General features: G+C 39.9%; 1 pseudogene; it reads right to left on the reverse strand.

Annotated features, from left to right (window-relative positions):
- Window positions 1–5739: 5739 nt before the first annotated feature.
- Window positions 5740–6726, reverse strand: LOC141423460 (prickle-like protein 1; annotated as a pseudogene).
- Between the last annotated feature and the right edge of the window lie 11896 nt (window positions 6727–18622).

Consider the following 18622-nt stretch of genomic DNA (forward strand, 5'->3'; position numbering starts at 1 on the left):
CAAGTGTTCTACCTCTTGAGCTACACCTCCAGTCCTCTCTCGTGTGGTTTCTATGCCATCACTCTGATTATTTGTTCATTTATTGTGGAACTGGGGTTTGAACTCAGGGTTTCTAACAAACTTCTTTTCTCTCTTTCTCTCTCTCTCTCTTCCTCCCTCCCTCCCTCCCTTCTTTTCTTCCTGTTTTGGGTTAATTTACTCATTTCCTATTTTCCTAAGATAGACATTGGTTTTAGATCTTTCTTCTTTTGTAACAGATTATTATATAGTCTGATGCATTGATTCTTTTATCACTGTGGGACATTGTTTTTGTATCTAGTAACACCCATTGTAAAACTTATATTTTAGGAAGGCTTTTTTTTTTTGGAGGTGCTGGGGCTCAAACTCAGGACCTTGTGCTTGCTAGGCAGGCATTCTACCTCTTGAGCCATACCTCCAGCCCTTAAAACTTACATTTTAAAACAGATTTCTAACACTGACAATATCTGAGATGGTGATGGGTGAAACACTGTGACAATGTAAAGGAAAAGTAGAGGTTTGAGATTTAGGGACAATGACATTAGCTAACAGGCTGTAATGATTCACAGCACAGAAGAGTACATGATTATGATAATTTATGGCAATAATAATCTCATAATCAGAAGGTTTTATTGCTTTACAGAGCCTTTTACCTGTATTACCTAATTTGTTTTTAAATACACACCTCTAGCTATTATTATTCTGATTACAGAATGGGTGAGGCTTTCTAGTGAGTTCATAGAACCAGAAATAAAACTGGAAATCACCAGATCCAATGTCCTCATTATACAATTGAGGAAATGAGGTCCAGTGAGGGGCAAGGGATCCTCATCTCTCCTGGATGTGTTCACATGTTGTTTTCTGCAGATTAAGGATCCATTTCGCAGCCTGGCAGGAGGCAGGGCAGAGCCCTGCAGCTAGAGCAACCACTCAGGCTTCCTTCCCCTGAGGTCTGGCTTATACCCCTTGGTTACCACTTAGGGTCACCCTCTGTTTGGAGCAAGGGCTAAACCAAGACCCCAGGTTGGATCCTTTTACCTCCACTTACATGGCTTATAACAACCTCTCACAACCCTGTCACAGGGACTAAGAAGGCCTTGCCCCCCATTGCCAGGTAACTGCTTTCATGTCCTCTGATGTCAGGCTAGCCTGGCACTTGGAGCCTAAGTAGGTGGTCAAGGTTGCCTGCGGTTTCAAGGCAGTGGCTTGATTACAAGTGATTCCATTCTATCAGGCAGTTCAGAGTAGAACTGGCCACAAAACTAAGGATGTCGGGGCCTGAATTATTGATCTAGGTGTCTCAAATTGCCTGGGAATGAGATTTGTCCTGGAACCTAAGATTGGACTAAATTTGTAGATTACAGGTTGAATTTGCTGGGTGGGAAGCTGGACAGTGCTGCACGGACACTCTAACTTTGTTAAAGAACCACTGAAAGCTGAGATATTTAAGGCATGGTTGTTGGGTTTGACTAAACTCAGAATCAGAGTTTTCTTCAGAGACAATATTAATGGTAGCAGCAAAGGTTGGTGGGATAAGAGAGGAGGGGCAAGTGCAGTCAGGAAGATAGAAATAGCAAAAACAGAAAGCACCAGAATGGTCTGAGCAATGTTCAGTGCTGTTGACCAAAGCCAGGACTGATCACCATTGCTGATGATGCCACTGCCACAAATAAAACCTGACGACCTCCTCTGGACTGTGCTACCTTCACCAATGAACATCTGCTGCATGTATGCTGAGAACAGAGCTGGCAACTAGGGCAAGGGTTGTTGGACGGTGAGCTCTCAGTCTAAGGAGTGGCTGCTGGTGGACAGCAGGGGCAGAGACCAGGTGGAAGGCAAGGGCTGGCTCAGACAGTAGCCAGGTGGACTGTGGGCTTAAAGAGGTATCAAATCAGTAAGCTATCAGAGGGAAGCTGGTTCTCTGGTTTATAAAAGATCCTAAACCAGAGAACTAGATAAGGTCAAGGATCTGATAGCACCAGGGAAGCACCAAATTTCCCCAAGAGGATATCATAGCTCTATGGTCCAGGACCTGAGATAATTCATGCTTGGTATGTGTGTGTGGTTCTGGGGTTTGAACTCAGGACCTTGCATTAGGTAAGCAGGTGCTCTATCATTTGAGCCACACCTCCAGCCCTACATTTTAAAGAATTAAATTAAACTGAATCAAGTTTTTAGATAACTACACCCATAGGATGGTCTTTCTAGGCCTTCAAGGGAGCAGGCCTCTCCAGAAGCCCAATCCCTAACTCCATCCTCACTTCACTAGAGGCCTAAGGACAGATGGTGGTCCTGTGTGCTTGGGCAAGGGGAGGATTAATTTGTGCCTCAGGGAACTTCTTTGAATTTTTCCTTCAAGACTTTACCTCCTACTTTCTGGATCAGGACCAAAGGGTAGGATTATAGAAGAATATAGAAAGCAGTATGAAGAAGTGAAATAAGCGGTCCACAATTTCACTGTCCAGAAGCAACCCTTCTGTTTCTTCACTTATGGAATAAGCAAATTGTTATAACAGTATTATTGTATTAGATGACGGAGAAGTTATCTTAACACTTTGCTATATCTCTTCTATTCTTTTTTATCAAGCATTATAAATATGATTGGAATCACAATGTATGTATAATATTTAATCCCACTTTTCTTTCTTAATAATGTAGAATCACTAATCTTTTTTTTTCTTATTCATTTATTCACATATACATACATTGTTTAGGCCATTTCTTCCCCCTTCTCCCTCACCCCACCCTCTCCCCTCCAAGAATCATTAATCTTATACTCACAAAAATATTGTGGGTGTGTGTTTCAATAAAACTTTATTGACAAAACTGACAAAAAATCTGGCATACCAGATTTAGCCTGCAGGTGGCAGCTTGCTGACCTTGGGTGTAAGAATCCAGTGGCCAGCCTGCCTTGGTGTAGAAGTGGCAGCCACTGATAAAATCATCACTAACAACAGATAAAATGATGATGCTGTCCTCCTCAGGGATACAGTGGTGAATTGATCAAATATCTACCGGCCAAATAATTACCATCCAGGACATGCAGGGTGCTGGGGCTAAGCCGGGTTTAAACGGAACTGCCTTCTTTCTAAATCTGCGTACGCTCCATTTCATCTGGGTTCCCTGGATTGATATTTAATTCCTAACACGGCAGGGTGAAATCCTCTGGCATCCCAGAGGAGATGGCTAATTTTTGCCCACTATGGTTCTGCCCTTCACCATCATTTTGTTAAAATACTGCAGAGAACATCTTGGTACATAAATCCTTCTCTTAAATTTAAGCTATTTTGTGAGTATCAGAAGAGAGAAACTATTTTAACATTTTAGGATATTGAGTTCTGGTTTATTAAGCACTTTAAATATGGTTGGAATCACCCTGTTTACACGATTTGTACTCCACCTTTTTTCTTACTAGTATTCCATGACCATTTGTAGGGTCACATTTTATGTATGGATGTGATTAGATCACAGTCTGATTTGAGGCTGTCAGTACATCTTATCAAATGCTTTGTAGATAAGTATACCATTTATTTCTTACAAGTCTGCATTGTTTAACATAGGCATTGATCAGGCTTTAACAAGTCTTCTTCAAATGAGAAACCCTGGGCTGGGGTTCCTCACTCCAATTTCATAGCTAAGTAGACTATCCTGGTCTCCTCGTTCTTACCTATTGGTCAGCTCCTCTGCTAAGGAGAGGAGGGACTATGAAGACTAGGATTCCTTTCTGTACCCCAGATGGTCCTGTTCATTCAGAGCCCAAGTCCATGTTCCGGTCTTGTCTTAGCTGCTTCTTCTTCTTCTTCTTTTTCTTCTTCTTCTTCCTCCTCCTCCTCCTTTTTTTTTGGTTTGCTTATGTTTAATTAGATACTTCCCTAAAGGTTTGGATGACATTAAAACCTTTAGTTAGCACTGAGGGCAACAATGACACATTTGAAGATATCAGTTCATCAGTTCAAATCCAACATAATTTCCCCTTGAACTAACATGAAGTACTCAGTAGTACAATATCCTCTGAAGATTTTAAAATAAAACATAACCATAAGACCCAATTTTCAAAATTGCGGTAAAGGTCAACAAATTGGCTAGAAGGGAAGGATAAAAAGAATTAGACTCTCTTTAAATAATAAATAAATATACAAAGTGACACAACAAGCAGATCCTTACAATTCTAGCCACTTCCCATGAAGAGCATCGCCATCTTGCTCAGAGTGGGATAGGCAACCTCTTACCACTCTCAAAGGGGGAAAATTCATCCAAACAACTTCTACTTGTTTTTACTATATAGCTCAGAGGTTAGGTGTGAGTTTTGTTGTTGTTGCTTTTATATGTATACAATTTATATTGCTTGACCCATAAGTAACATTTGTAAGATTAATACAGTCTCATTAAAGAGTATTTATTTAGCTCCACCATGTACAGAATTTTTTTAATACTGACAGACAAAAATATTTAAAATTTCCATCAATAGGTAATATAAACCTGACCATCTAAATTTATAAACCATAACTGAAATACAAGCAATCATTTAATTCATAAGTGCTTTATTTGGTTTCCTGGCATGTCTAGCAGCCTAACAATGTAACAAAGTCCTTGCAATTCAGGGATACACAAATATCAGGGCTTTTTTTTTTTTTTATGGGATTGGGATTTGAACTCAGGGTTTCACACTTACAAAGAAGGCACTTTACTTCCAAAGCCAGATATCAGCTTTAAAATCGGAGCTGCTTAGTTATGTGTGTTACTATTTGCACCACGAAATTAGAAATACATTTAGATCTATGAGACACTGCACTATAACTAGCCATGATTTTTTTTCAATCTGTAGTAATCCAATACAATGTTTACTAATCAGGGATGGGTTGACTTTGCACAATTACATACAGTTTTAGCTAGATCACTGTGACTTACCTACATGCCTCACAAGACAGACTGATCAGGACCTAAGTTAGTCTAATTTATATAAATGGCAAACTATAAATGTGTCTGGAGTTCTCTATATTCGAAAATCCTTTGTTCAACCACCTTGAGATAGTTTCTTGAATATTCTTTTGAGCATTGAGATCAATACATAATAAAGAGACTAATGTGCCAGTTATGTAAACTGTGATGTACCCAATAGACACCATCCTAGAAGGGTGAACTAAAGAAATTACACCTTTCAAATGTTAACCTGACACTGTAAATAGCACTTGGATTCTTATTTCCAGGACAAAGAAAACTTTATTTTTTAGCAACTTTCCTATGGAAGAGAAGATATAATTCTTTGTTGTTGTTTTCCTGAGAAGGGTTTTCCTATGCTACTCAGACTGGCCTTTAACTCCTGGACTCTAATGAGCTTCCTGTTTCAGCCTCCCAAGTAGCTGGGACTACAGGTGAATACTACTAGGGTCAGAAAGAAATTATTTTGATGGTCAATGACTAAGTTTTATTATTTATTTATTTTGCGGTACTGGGGCTTGAACTCAGGGCCTTCACCTTGAGTCATTCCACTAGCCCTATTTTTGTGAAGAGTTTTTTGAGACAGGTTCTCACAGAACTATTTGCCCAGGCTGGCTTTGAACCTCGATCCTCCTGATCTTTGCCTCCTGAGTAGCTGGGATTACAGGTGTGAGCCACCCCGGCCCTTCAATGACTAAGTTTTAAACAAATCTACATGTCTCATGTCTTGTTTCCTTCTTGGATTTAGTTATCCTCTAACCAACCAAAGTGGATAAATTGGACTTACTCCAACAGGGAGTGGAGAAAGGTGTATTTTTGTGGCTGGGGTTGAGGGATTGGTTGACCAAAAAAGTATTCCACCTCTGAGTTGGAAGGGGAGGAGAAGGAGGAGGAGGCAGAACACCAGGACTCACCATCCTCTCCGTAGAGTCCCAGAAACCTGTTCACTCCCAGATTCTGCAGTGCATAATGGGAAATGGCATGATGGGCTCTCTGTAGACATCAGCATTCTGGACGTATGCATGGATGGATCACCAAGGCTTTTTATTCCATATAAATTTCTTGTAGTTATTGGGGGAATAAAGCTGCAGTCTGTTCTTGGGAGAATATTTTCTTTCTGTAACAACATTAAGGGTGTTTTTAGAGCAGGTCTTTGTACTTCTGTGGAAATGGTGACAAGGATTGGATTCCTTCTCTTCAAAATGGTAGCCCTGAGTCCTTTCACTCATTGGAAGTTGTCCAGTGTTGATGTTGTCATAGTTTCTATTATCATGGACGTCATCTAAAAACTTACCTGCTGTGATCTAGAATGAGATTTGGATCCTGCGAGAACTGGCAGATGTACTAGTTTCTCTTCAAGCATGATCTTTTTCTAGACACAAATCTGAACTTAGCCTCTTTAAGGACTCTCCACTCCTGTGCAGTACAGGAGTTCAAGGTTCCCATGTTGTTAATTTTCTGTCTTCTGCCTCTGTGTCTTCAGTGTTTGCAGAGACTATAAAGATGACTTCAGCTTGCTTTCTCCTTCCAACAAAGCCAAGAATCCATGGGATCCTGAGCACGCTGCTCTGGTTTCAAGCCTGACAAACACTCCAGGGAATCTTTGTAACCCGGTGCTTCATCATTGTTACGTCCAATTCCTGGGGTCTTATATGGCCTGGATGGTTGCAATAAGCAGAATTGCCCCCTCCATCTTGTAACTGGGCGCCCCCCCCAGGTTGTTTTGTTTTTAACTTGCAAAGCTCTGGTTGTTCGTTTTAACTTAGTCATATTATTTATTATGTTTTGGTGATTGTGGGGGTTTGAACTCAGGGTCTTATCCTTGCTATGCAAGCTCTTTACCAGTTGAGCCCTTTTTACTTTAGTTTGTTAAATAGCATCTTGCATTTTTACCTAGATGGGTCTCAGACTGTGATCCTCCTACTTCTGCCTCCTTAGTAGCTGGAATTATAGACATGTATCTCCATGCCAGGCCACAATCCTATCTCTGCCTCCCAAATAGCTGGGATTACAGGTGTGAGTCACTATGCCTAGCCCTAACTTGGTCTAATTTTTACCCAATGTTACCATATACCCAATGTTGATTGGCTCAAGTAGCCATCTCACTGGGTTGCTGTGGGAGAGGTTTTTTTTTTTTTCTTTTTTGGCAGTACTGGGGCTTGAACTCAGTGCCTCATGCAGCTGCTAGGCGGGCGCTCTACCACTTGAGCCACTTCACCAGCCCGACGGGAGAGGTTTTTATCACCAGCTTTGAAAAGGAGCTGTGTTATATACTCTTCAGGCTCAGCCCATTCTTCATGCTCTACTCTGCCTTCCTCCAAATTCTTCATCGATTCACTGATTGACCACTTGTGTCAGTTTGGATCCTTCTGCCGGAGTCTCTTGATGAACGCCAAAATGCAGAGCTGGAAGAATTAGAGGCACGAATGTCTTTACTGAAGCTGCATGTTTTGGAGCAATAAATCTGACTTTGTTTGAGAAAGAAGGAACATCAGAGCAAAGAGACTTTGTACAGGCACAAGAAAGGCACAACTCTGTAGCATGCCAGTATTGCCCATCATTGGTTATGTAATCAAGATCAGCACCAGGATGTTCCCCGCAGGTTCACCGTGCTTTGCAGAGACTCAAAGCATAGTCAGGTGCAGTACCTGCAATCTTAACTACTCAGGAGGCAGAAATCAGGAGGACTGTGGTTTGAGGCCAGCCTGGGAAAACAGCTAGAGAGAGAGAGAGAGAGAGAGAGAGAGAGAGAGAGAGAGAGAGGAGAGAGAGAGAGAGAGAGAGAGGAGAGAGAGAGAGAGAGAGAGAGAGAGAGAGAGAGAGAGAGAGAGAGAGAGAGACTCAAAGCAGCCACAATAGAACAGGTGCACCTTGTCCTCCTGGGACTTTCACACTCAAGGCAGCAGAAGGTTTTCTGTGCCAGTGGCGGTGCTCAGCTTCTGTGCACTCATCAACCAAATTATCTCATCACATGCTGAGCACAGAGGTTTGAGCTGTTCAGCAGGTTGCTGCCACTGTGAATTTTTCCATCGTGATAAAAATAGATGAGGTCAACTAGCAGCAATTTACACGTGAAACAGACAAAACAGAATGGGTGCCAGCAGGCTCCAGGGCCCGCTCAAGAGGCAAACACTGCAATTTTACCCCTGTTATCTTCAGCCCACATTGTTCACATTGGGCTCCCATTGCTGCTCTGGACAAAAGTTTAATCACCCCTCTTTCAAGTGCTTCTTCTAAGCTCCAAACACTTGCAATTGGTAGCAACTGGTACAAAAGCCCTTAAAACTGATACTTTCTCTAGGGCTGTCAACAAAGCAAAATAGAACCACCTCCATTCTTGTCTTAAGCCCAGGGGACCCGGGAGTGTAACTTCTGTGCACAGCTAGAATTGTTACCTGGCAAGGAGCTTTTCTGACATAGCAAGGCAGATTGGCTTATTTTGTATTCCATCTCCAAAGGCATAATCATGAAGTTCAAAAGCCAACGATATCTGCTTTGTCTGTCTATCCATTCCAATCCCAGGAGCCTTAGCAAGTAGGTCCTTGAGATGTCCTAATCGCTTGTTTTTTTTCTTTTATGATTGGGTCTTGCTATGTAGCCCAGTCTTGGCCTTGAACTCTTGCCTTAGTCTTCCAGCTGCTGGGATTATAAAGCCTGAGCCTTTACTCCTAGCTTTAACCTCTTAATATTGAACTTTTTTTTGGAAGCAGTGGGCTGGTATAAAAAAAATCATTGGATTTTGGAGTCAGAGAGAAGTGGGTTTAAGTCCCAGTTCTGATCTTACTAGCTGAAAGAGGTAGTTAAGTCCTGTAACCTAGAATTCCCTATCAGTGAGGTGGGTGGAATAGGGATATACTGAGGATGAGACAGGAGAAACACTGCATGTGTTCAACACGTGCGAGTCCTCTCCTGTGCTATTTCTCTGTTGTACAGGGACTGAAGTAGACCTGTATTGCCATCTCAGGTGAGGCACTAGGACTGCTATTCTCACCATTGGAGTATGATTTGGGGCACTCATACATGTTGTTACGCAGCCTACGGAAGTAATTCTCAAGCTTTGCCATGCATCAGAATTACCTGGGGGAGTCGTTAAAACAGACATTGCTGGCACTTGCCTAGCAAGTGTAAGACCCTGAGTTCAATTTCCAGTACCACAAAAACAAAAAACAAAACAAAACATCACGTCAAACAAACAAAAACCAGATACTGCTAAGGCCTACACTTAAAATTTCTGGTCTGGGGAAGGGTCTGAGAATTTGCATTTCTTATTAGTTCTTGGGTTGATGCTGATGCTGTTGGACTGGAATATTTTACTACTCTTCCTACCCTTCTGACTGCTTCCTACACGTCACTCAGGTCTCAGTGTAGATTTCATTTCTTCCAGAAAATCTTTCTTAAGTCTGAAGTCCAAATGAAATATTCATCCTCTGTACTATCAAAACTCTTTGGACTTGCTTTCTCATAGAACTTACTAGAACACTCTGTAATGGTCTGGCTACTTGTCTGCATGCCCCACTAGACAGTATCTACTTTGGAAAAGCTACCATGTCTTCCCTATCAATGGTTGTATTTCCAGCACTTGTTCAGTGCCTGTTACATAGTGGGTCCTCAACAGAGCTTGTTAAATGAGTGAATAAGCCAGACCTTGGGCAGTTGGAACCACAGCCTGGACACTCATGAGGAGGGGCAGGTAAAGATAGTAAGTTCTAACAATGGCCACTGGTCAGACAAGTCTAGGGATTCAGTGCCAAGGGTATCAGCAGAAAAAATCAGGAGGTATAGGTGTGGGGACTTGACTTGAGAAGTTGAGTCTAGCCTTTGGAAGGACTTGGTCATGGAAAGCAGAGGTCAATGTTACAGAAACTGAGTAGGGACTTGAGACTTAATTTCTGATTAAAAAGCTTGATCTAAAAAAACCAGAATGAAAACATTAGTGTTTTCATTATTATTTAAAGGCCCAATATATATACATATATATATGTATATATGTATATATATATATATATATATATCTCCTGGTGACTAGTTCATGTACACTTGAAACAAAGTTGTCTTTTATTGTTGAGCAGTGTGTCCTATAAATGTCACATAGGTGAACTGGCCAATAGTGTTTGCCAACATCTTTGATATCCTTGCTGATTTTCTACTTATTTTATCAATTTTTGAATGAGAAGTGTTTATATCTCCAAATATAATTATGGAATTGTATTTCTTCTTATAGTTCAATCAGGTTTGCTTCATGTGCGTTGAAGTTATGTTATTAGGTATAGATTCATCAAGACTTGTAATATTTTTATGAATTGACCACTTCATCATTCTGAATGTTTTCTTTTCCCTTTGTTCAGGTTCTGAAGTCTTATTTGTTTAATTCTGTAGCCACTCCAGCTTTCTTATAAAAAAAAGGTTTTTGCAATAGTGTTTATATATATCAAAGAATTTACTGCTTAAAAGGTATAATTCAATGTTTTTTAAAAAGTATACTTAGATTGTACAATTATCACCATAATCTAAATTTAAAACATTTTATCAGCTTTCTGATAGTGTTTGTATAATCTTTTATCATTTTGCTAAAAAGTAGTTTTATTGAGATTAATCTTGTTACTATAATTTTCCATATCTTTATATTTGAAATGAGTTTATTACAGGTAGCATATAGTTAAGTCTTGCTTTTTTTTAATCACATGTGATAATCTCTGTCCTTTAAGTGGAATAGTAGATTATTCATACAACATAATTTTTGATATGGTTGTGTTTTAATCAGTGTCTCATGCACCTCCCATTTGTTTCATCTGTTTTGCTCATCTTCTCTCTTTACCTGACTTCTTTTTGGATAAAATTATCTGCATAATTGGCTCTTTATTTTGTCTTATTTTTTAGTGGTTGCTCTCAGATTTACAATACCCATGTTTAATTTATTCTGTTTAGTATTCCAAATAATATATTGCTTTGTGTATAATTTAGGAAACTTAAAACAGTGTATGGTCATGTGGTGCTTAACAAGGATATGCTCTGAGAAATGTGTTGCTGGGGATTTTGTGATTGTGTAAACAACATCACAGAGTGCACTGGAATGGTACGTGCTATACTTTTATATGACTGCAGAGCAGTACGGTTGTTTACCTCAGCACCACCACAGACTCACGAGCAACGCATTGCATCATGGCATTGTATGAGTACCAGGAAGTACAGATACAGGGACTGGACTTTCAGAATTCCTTGGGCTTGCTCACCTGTAAGACTTATCACAACATCATGTGATAAGAATTCCTAAGTAAGAGGAAGTTTCAACTCCATTATAGTCGGATGAGATCACTGCCATGTATGTGCTCCGTTTTGATTGAAATGTCATTGTGCCGTGACTGTCTCCACTCCCATTGTCCCCTTTTGCCATTGGTGCTGTTGTCGTCTCATGTTTTCCTTCTACACACATCATAAACCCTACTGCACTTCTCGTTTTTGCTTTGAATAGCTAACTGTCTTTTATACGAATTAAAATACGAGAGAAAGGTCTTTTATATCTACTGGCATATTTCCCATTTTGGTATTCTTCGTTAGTTATGTTAATCTAAGTTTCCATTTGTTACAATTTTCCTTTTGCGTGACAAAACTTTTTTTTACAAAAATATGTGTTATATTATAGGTCTCTTGATGACAAATTCTTTCAACTTTTGTTTGCCTAAAAAATATTACCTCATTTTTGAAAGATCTTTTCACTGGATACAGAATTCTAGGTTGTTTTGATTTTCTTTGGGTTTACTTACAGAATTTTAAAGATGGCTTGCGTAGTTTTGGAGGACAAGTTAATGGTCTTTCTGTTTTTTTCTTTTTGTATGTAATGTGTGATTTTCTCTGTCTGCTTCTAATAGTTTCTTATTATTACTTTTTCCCAGGAATTTAATTATGTATGCAGCTCTGTGGGTTTATATTTTTATTAAGTTTGCAAAATTTTAGCGATTTTTAGTTTAATATTTTTCTGTCACTCCTCTGTCTCCTCATTTTGGGCTCCTGTTATGTATATGCCAGCCCACTTCAGCTGCTCTACAGGTCATTGAGCTTCTGTTCAGTTTTTTCCATCTTTTTTCTTTTTGTGCCTTTGTTTACACAGCTTCTATTACTATGTCTCTAAGTCCCTTGACCTTTTCTTCTCATTGTCTGACCTGTTGTGAATTCCTTCAAGTAAATTTTTTATTTCAGACCTTACATTTTCATCTCTAGAATTTCCTTTGGTCCTTATCTATATTTTCCATTATCTCTGCATTATATCAATTTTTATTTTAAATACTTGAACCACAGCTCCCCAAATTCCATCACCTCTGATATTTCTGTGTTTTTTTAAAATGGACTGATTTTTCTCCTGGTCATGGTTTACCCTTTTAAAAAATTCTTCATATGGCTTGTAATTTTTGATTCAATGTTGGACATTTTTGCATTTCAACATTTGTTGAATGCTGAATTTTACTTTCTTCCTTTAAGGTACCTTGGACTTTATTCTGGCAGGCAGTTAAATTATTGGAAGATTGATTTGATCTTTCTGAAGTTTATTTTTTATTACAGATTTAGAGTGTCATTTACTCTAGATCTAGTGCAGTTCTATAAATAAGATGTGATCCCTCTGGGGTTTTTACTGAACTTACTTTAATACAATTCAGCTAATGATATGAATTTTGATAATATTTCATAAAATTAAATGTTCATATTTGTGTAGTTTTAAATTCTTTTTATTTTCTTTATATACTACCTTTCTTTACATATTTTAGTTTGGCTTTTTTTTTTATGGTGTTTGAACTTGGGGCCTCATGCTTGCTAGTCAGGTACTCTACCACATGAACCACTCCGCCAACCCTTAATTTCAATTATTAAAAACAGTTTTTTAAGTTCAACTTTTCCCTGGCCATTGGTGGCTCACACCTGCAATCCTAGCTACTCAGGAGGCAGAAATCAAGAGGATTGAGGTTTGAAGCTAGCCCTGGCAAATAGTTTTCAAGACCCTATCTTGAAAAAACCCTCTACAAAAAAGGACTGGTAGAGTAGCTCAAGGTGTAGCCCCTGAGTTCAAGCCCCAGTACTGCAAAAAAAGTCATATTTTAGATTTTTTCCTAAAAATATTTCCTAAAAATAAATACAATAATAAAATATTAGTGTACACAGGATTTTTATTGTGATATTTCCATACATGAATATAATATACTTTGATCAAATTCACCCCCTCTACTGTAAACTCAATTTAAGTACACTCGACTTTTCTATTTCTTGTTCTGAAGTCACTATTAGCATTCATGGTCTTATCTTTTTTCTTTATACTGCTTTCATTTATTCATATAATTATTTCAGCCAATATTTATTGGACAGCTACTTTTAGGTCAGTTTACTGTGGCAAGAACTGGAAGTTGGAGTCAAATCCCGAGTTTGATTTATGTCTTCATATTCACGTATACCATTGTACTAACTGAGTCATGATATCAGTTGTATTTCTTTGGTGTGCTGTGGTCAGAAGTGTTTTGAAAGCATTTTTCAGTCTATTTAGGTGCTAACACACGTATGTAAAGGAGCCGGACATAGCCAAGAACTCATGAGGCATAGACTGTGGAAATTGTGTTGCTGTTGCCACTGGATGTCCTCCAGACTGTGACAAACTTTGAGGCCCTCGATGTCATATTAGGGAAGACTGACTCCAGGTGCCAGAAACTCACTAACTTGCTTATGCTGAAGAGATACAGACACAAGAGTGTTAAACAGAATGCAAGGGTTGGATGACTCAGATACAGGTGCCAAAAAGCCACCAGAAACTAAGCCGTCTCTCCCTCCTTTATTCTTGTGTGTGAGGCTCCAATGCTCTTATTTCTGTCCTGAGAATGTGTCATTGTTCCCTTTCTTTTGCTTTTTTAAAAAAATCGTTTCAGCCTCCCGTAAATCCTCTTAAGTATCCCCAAAATCAGATTACAATGACTGTATCCAGTTCCAAATTTTCACCAGAAACAAACAGGCCCAGCATGGCCAGGTGTCTATCCTCGGACGATCAAATGTGGCCAAGAGAGTGAAATGCAAGAACAAATCTGTGGAAGCTGCCCCATGAGAAAGGACGGCTCTGAGGAGGACCCCAGAAGGAGTCTCCTAAACCATATATTGATGTTCGTTGTGAAAGATTATCACAAAATAATTAATCAGTATGTCTTACTGTAAGTAAAAAAAAACCCCAAACCATGTTCCTCTTGGTACTGGGGTTTGAACTCAGGGCCTTGTGCTTGTTGCTCTACCATTTGAGCTATACCGCACCCCCCCCCAGCATTTTTATAACTTACTTTTTGTTTTCAGTTAGAGTCTTGTGTTTTTGCCCAGGGCTGGCCTTAGACTGTGATCCTCCTATCTACAGCCTTTCATGTAGCTGGGATCACAGGCATGTTACCATCACATTTGGCTTATTGGTTGAAAAAGGAGGGGGGGCATGTTTCTCACTAACTTTTTGCCCAGGCTGGCCTGGAATCTCAATCTTCCCAATCTCCGCCTGCCAAGTAGCTGGGACTATAGAAATGAGCCACTGTGTCCAGCCTCTAAATAAAAATTTGAGCTAGCTAAAAGAGTATGAAGTATGCTTAGGTGTAAACTGTAGTATACTATGCCTGGAAGACAGATAAATTTAGTACTAAACTACTTTAGTACAAAATTATTAAAAATTCCAAGCACAATCAGTAGTTTGTGTTATTATCTGAAGTGAAACAACCTCATTCTCAATGTTTCCAGGAGAAGTGAGGAGATTTTAAAAAGTGACAGTTTGGAGCCAGGTACCAGTGGCTTACGCCTGTAATCCTAGCTACCCATGAGGCAGAGATCAGGAGGATCGAGGTTTGAAGCCAGATGGGGCAAATAGTTCCATGAGACCCTATCTCAAAAAACCCTTTTCAAAAATAGGGCTGGTGGAGTAGCTCAAGGTGGAGCCCCTGAGTTCAAGCCCCAGTACTGCAAAACAACAACAACAACAACAAACAGGTTTCTTTTGTTAACCTTATGGTCTGTATTTTAGCTAAAACTACATTAGTAGGAAAATGGGTAAAACAAGAATTAGCACATCAATTTGAACTGAAACAACAGACTGATCTGGTTTTAGATAAGATATTTTGGTCAACGTAATGTCTTGGTTAACGAATTGTCAAAATTTCATAAGGAAATGAAACTCAGTTGTCTGGCTTTTACCAGGTGTTTCTACATGACTGTGGATAACTGTACCATATAGCAGGGGTGTTACACATGGTAGGCTAAATATCTTCTCGTGTTACTGCTAAATCAAGAGGGGAAGTGAAATGCGGAATAGATCATTACTCTGGACAGGAAGCAATAAAGGCAAATCAGCGCTGTTCCCGACTCGCTACTTTGCAGTGTTATTACATTTTTACTGGAAATGCTTTACAGCACTGCCTGCTTGGGTCACCATTTAGTTGTTCAATATATAGCACAATACACGAGTGTTTCTGCTCCTCTGGGCAAAGACCCTGAGTTAGTTTGCATATGACCGAGCTGCTGACTTCAAGCTTCCCATCTTGGGAAGAGGGGTTATTTATTCCAATAGGTGTGGGTATAGATCCTTTTGTGCAATTATAATTGGGAGGGAGGTGGAATGTTGAGGAGGTTAAGTAACAAGCAACCTTTTTAGTTTGGGCAGGCCTGCAGCCCTGGGTGAGGTGGAGCTTAGGGATCAGTACAGAATGCAGGATAAGAAGTCTGTGCTTCTCTGTGAGAAGTAACTATTTGTAAGACTGGACTGTCCATGGGAAGAACCTCAAAAGAAATAAAATCTGGGCTCCTGTTAGCTTAACATGATCAGAAGAACTCCACAGGCAGAGAAGTCTCCAGATATAGGCACTGGTTCTGCTTTGGCAATTCTCTTTGTGCCCTCTTCTTTGGAACTGGTGTTATCTTTAGGCTGATGCCAAGATAGTTTCTGCAGGACTAAGTGTCACATACAGAATGACACCAAATAATTGGATAAGAGGAATTGGTCTTTTTAAGAAAAATAGAGACCTTTGCACAAATCCTTCAATAGACCTCCCTTTACATGTCGTTGGCCAGAATTGTATTATGTGTCCACTCCTAAACCAATCATTGCTAAAGGAAAGTGGGCCATAGTGATTGGCTTGAACCAATTGGGATTCCCCCTGGAGCTGGTGGTAGAGGCTCTGTTTACAAAAAAGAAGGATTCTGGGGAGAAATCTGACATTATAATTGAACTCTTCCAGACTGGCAGAGTGGCTCAAGTGGTAGAGTGCCTGCCTAGCGAGCATGAGGCCCAAAATTCAATTCCCGGTACTGCCAAAAAAAAAAAAAAGAAAAGAAAAAGAATTGAACTCTTGTTGGATTAAATGGAAATGGAACTGCATGAGGCATCAATCCACTGAACTTCTTTTTCCCTCCTTTGAGCCAATTTATTTGACTTGATTGAGCAGCCTTTAGCTTTCTCTACCTCACACTTTCCTGGTTTTACTGTGTTCTCTAGTTCCTTTTCAGTTTTCTGGGTTGGCTGCATAAGATTTTGACAAGACTCACCATACTTTTTCCTGAACCTTGTCTTCTCAACACAATTGGAGCAAATGATTTTCATATTTCAAAGTGAGGAGTGAGACAATTAGTCAAGACTTGCAAAGAAAAGGGCCAAGAATGAGTTTTATCTCTCTTAGTTGATTAAACATCTCCAGCTAACAAAAGAGGTTAAAGAGATCAAGGTGCACAAGAAATTGGGGAGGAAATTGAGAAATTAGATAGGCCTGTGATGTAGGGAAATAGTGGGGGTGCTTGCCCCTCCCTGCCAGGTTAGGTACAGAGGCTTTGGTAGGGCTCATCTTGAGAGTGAGGCCTAGTAGACTGGCATCCGGCTGTGGTTGGCTGGTGGCTCTGATGGCAAGATGAAGGGTTGGTGCTATGTTGTGCACTCTTTGACAGTTTTGGCAAATGATGCTTGAGTACTTCCAATGGACCTTAAATAGAGAGAAAAGGCCTGGGGTTTTCTTAGATCTGTCTAAAAGGACTACTTAGAGTAAAACACCTAAGCAAACCACAAACAAATGCTGGAGATACTCCACTGGATTGTGAAGTAATGAAGGAGGAATTACAGGTGATACATTTACTTACAGCAAGGGAATGGCCATTGCAAGGTTTCCTATGATGGTGGGGTATCTGAAGAAACCACCATATTGTCTCACAAGAGACAGAATAAACTCTAAACATCTGTCTAGCCCAGGTAGATCCAATTAGTTGACACAAAGACAAGCAAAGATCTTTCCTGCTCCATACCTTTTCTCTTTCCCCACTTGTGCTTCCATGTTAGAGCAACGAGAGGCAATCTATTGAGTTGGGAAAGATGACTTCACACTTCAGGTGAAAGGTAAGAAGCACCAACTCTTACTCAAGGCAGCTAGGTGGAAGCACAACCAGCTGGAGGAGGGGAAGAATCCCACTCCAATGAAATTGGAGATATTTATTATTACCCTGAACCATTCACAGTACTTTCTGAAATGAGACTGTATGTGTATCACTAGTGGTGACGGCATGGTTCTTTATTACTTGTGAATACCCAGAAAAGCCACAAAATTGCCTTCAATTTTATTTGAGGAACAAGGGACAGCTAGTTCCACCAAAGGATGATTTGAAGACGTGTTGGGGGAAAAGAATAAGATGGTTTTCTGATTGTACTGCGTGCATCCTTCTTAACCAATGTATCAAGACTGGCATTGTCTTCTATCCAACCCCTAAGTGAAGTTGTGCCCCAAGGCCTGCTTGAGTCTTCTCCCCTTCTTCGTCTGTACTTCCTTAATATATTGTCTTTTTCTACTTTATGCCCTAACTTCTCCTCATGCCCATGACTTCCAAATATATATATTTTAACCCACTTTCTCTGAGCAACAGAATCATGAACCCAGTTGCTACTGGCAACTTCATTTGGATGGCAAATAGGCATCTTAACATGCCAAAACATCCTACCTCTACCATCTGTTTTTCTCTAATTCTTTCCTATAATAATAAATAGCATTGCCTTCCAATTAGTTGGTTGAACTCCAAGTCCAGGAGTCATTTTGAATTTCTCCTTTCCTCATCCCCTGTATCCAGCTCACAATCAAGACTTGTCCACTCTACCTGAAGAACATGATACAAATTCATCCTCTTCTTTCCATCTCTACTGCCACGCCTTAGTTCAAGGCATCAGAATGTTTTGCCTGGACCATGGCCAAGCCCTTTATCTGGTCTCCTTACTTTCACACTTGCCATATTTCATGTTTTTTCTACATCACTGGAGTCCATTTTTAAACATTTAACTCTAACAATGTCACTGCCCTACTTAAATCCTTTATTATTTCCTATTTTATATAGAGTTAAAAACTCCTAACCATGGCCTATGTTCTAGCCCCTGTCTTCCTTTTTAAGTTCGTACCGACCTCTCATGCTCACTAAGCCGTAGCCACTCTTGCCTGAATGTCCTGGTGTCTTGCCTATCTTGGGGGCTTTGCACTTTCTGTCTACTAGCCTAGAATATTCTCTCACTGATTTTTACAAAGTTGAATCTTCAACCTTCAGCTGAGTGCTCAAATGGCACCGCCCTCGGGAGCTTCTGCCTGGGCACATTTTTTAAAGCAGTGTCTCCTGCACTCTCTGTCTCAGATAGTCTCTGTCTGATCACCTTGTT

The sequence above is a fragment of the Castor canadensis genome, chromosome 5, assembly GCF_047511655.1.
Source record: "Castor canadensis chromosome 5, mCasCan1.hap1v2, whole genome shotgun sequence".
Taxonomy (NCBI): Eukaryota; Metazoa; Chordata; class Mammalia; order Rodentia; family Castoridae; genus Castor; species Castor canadensis.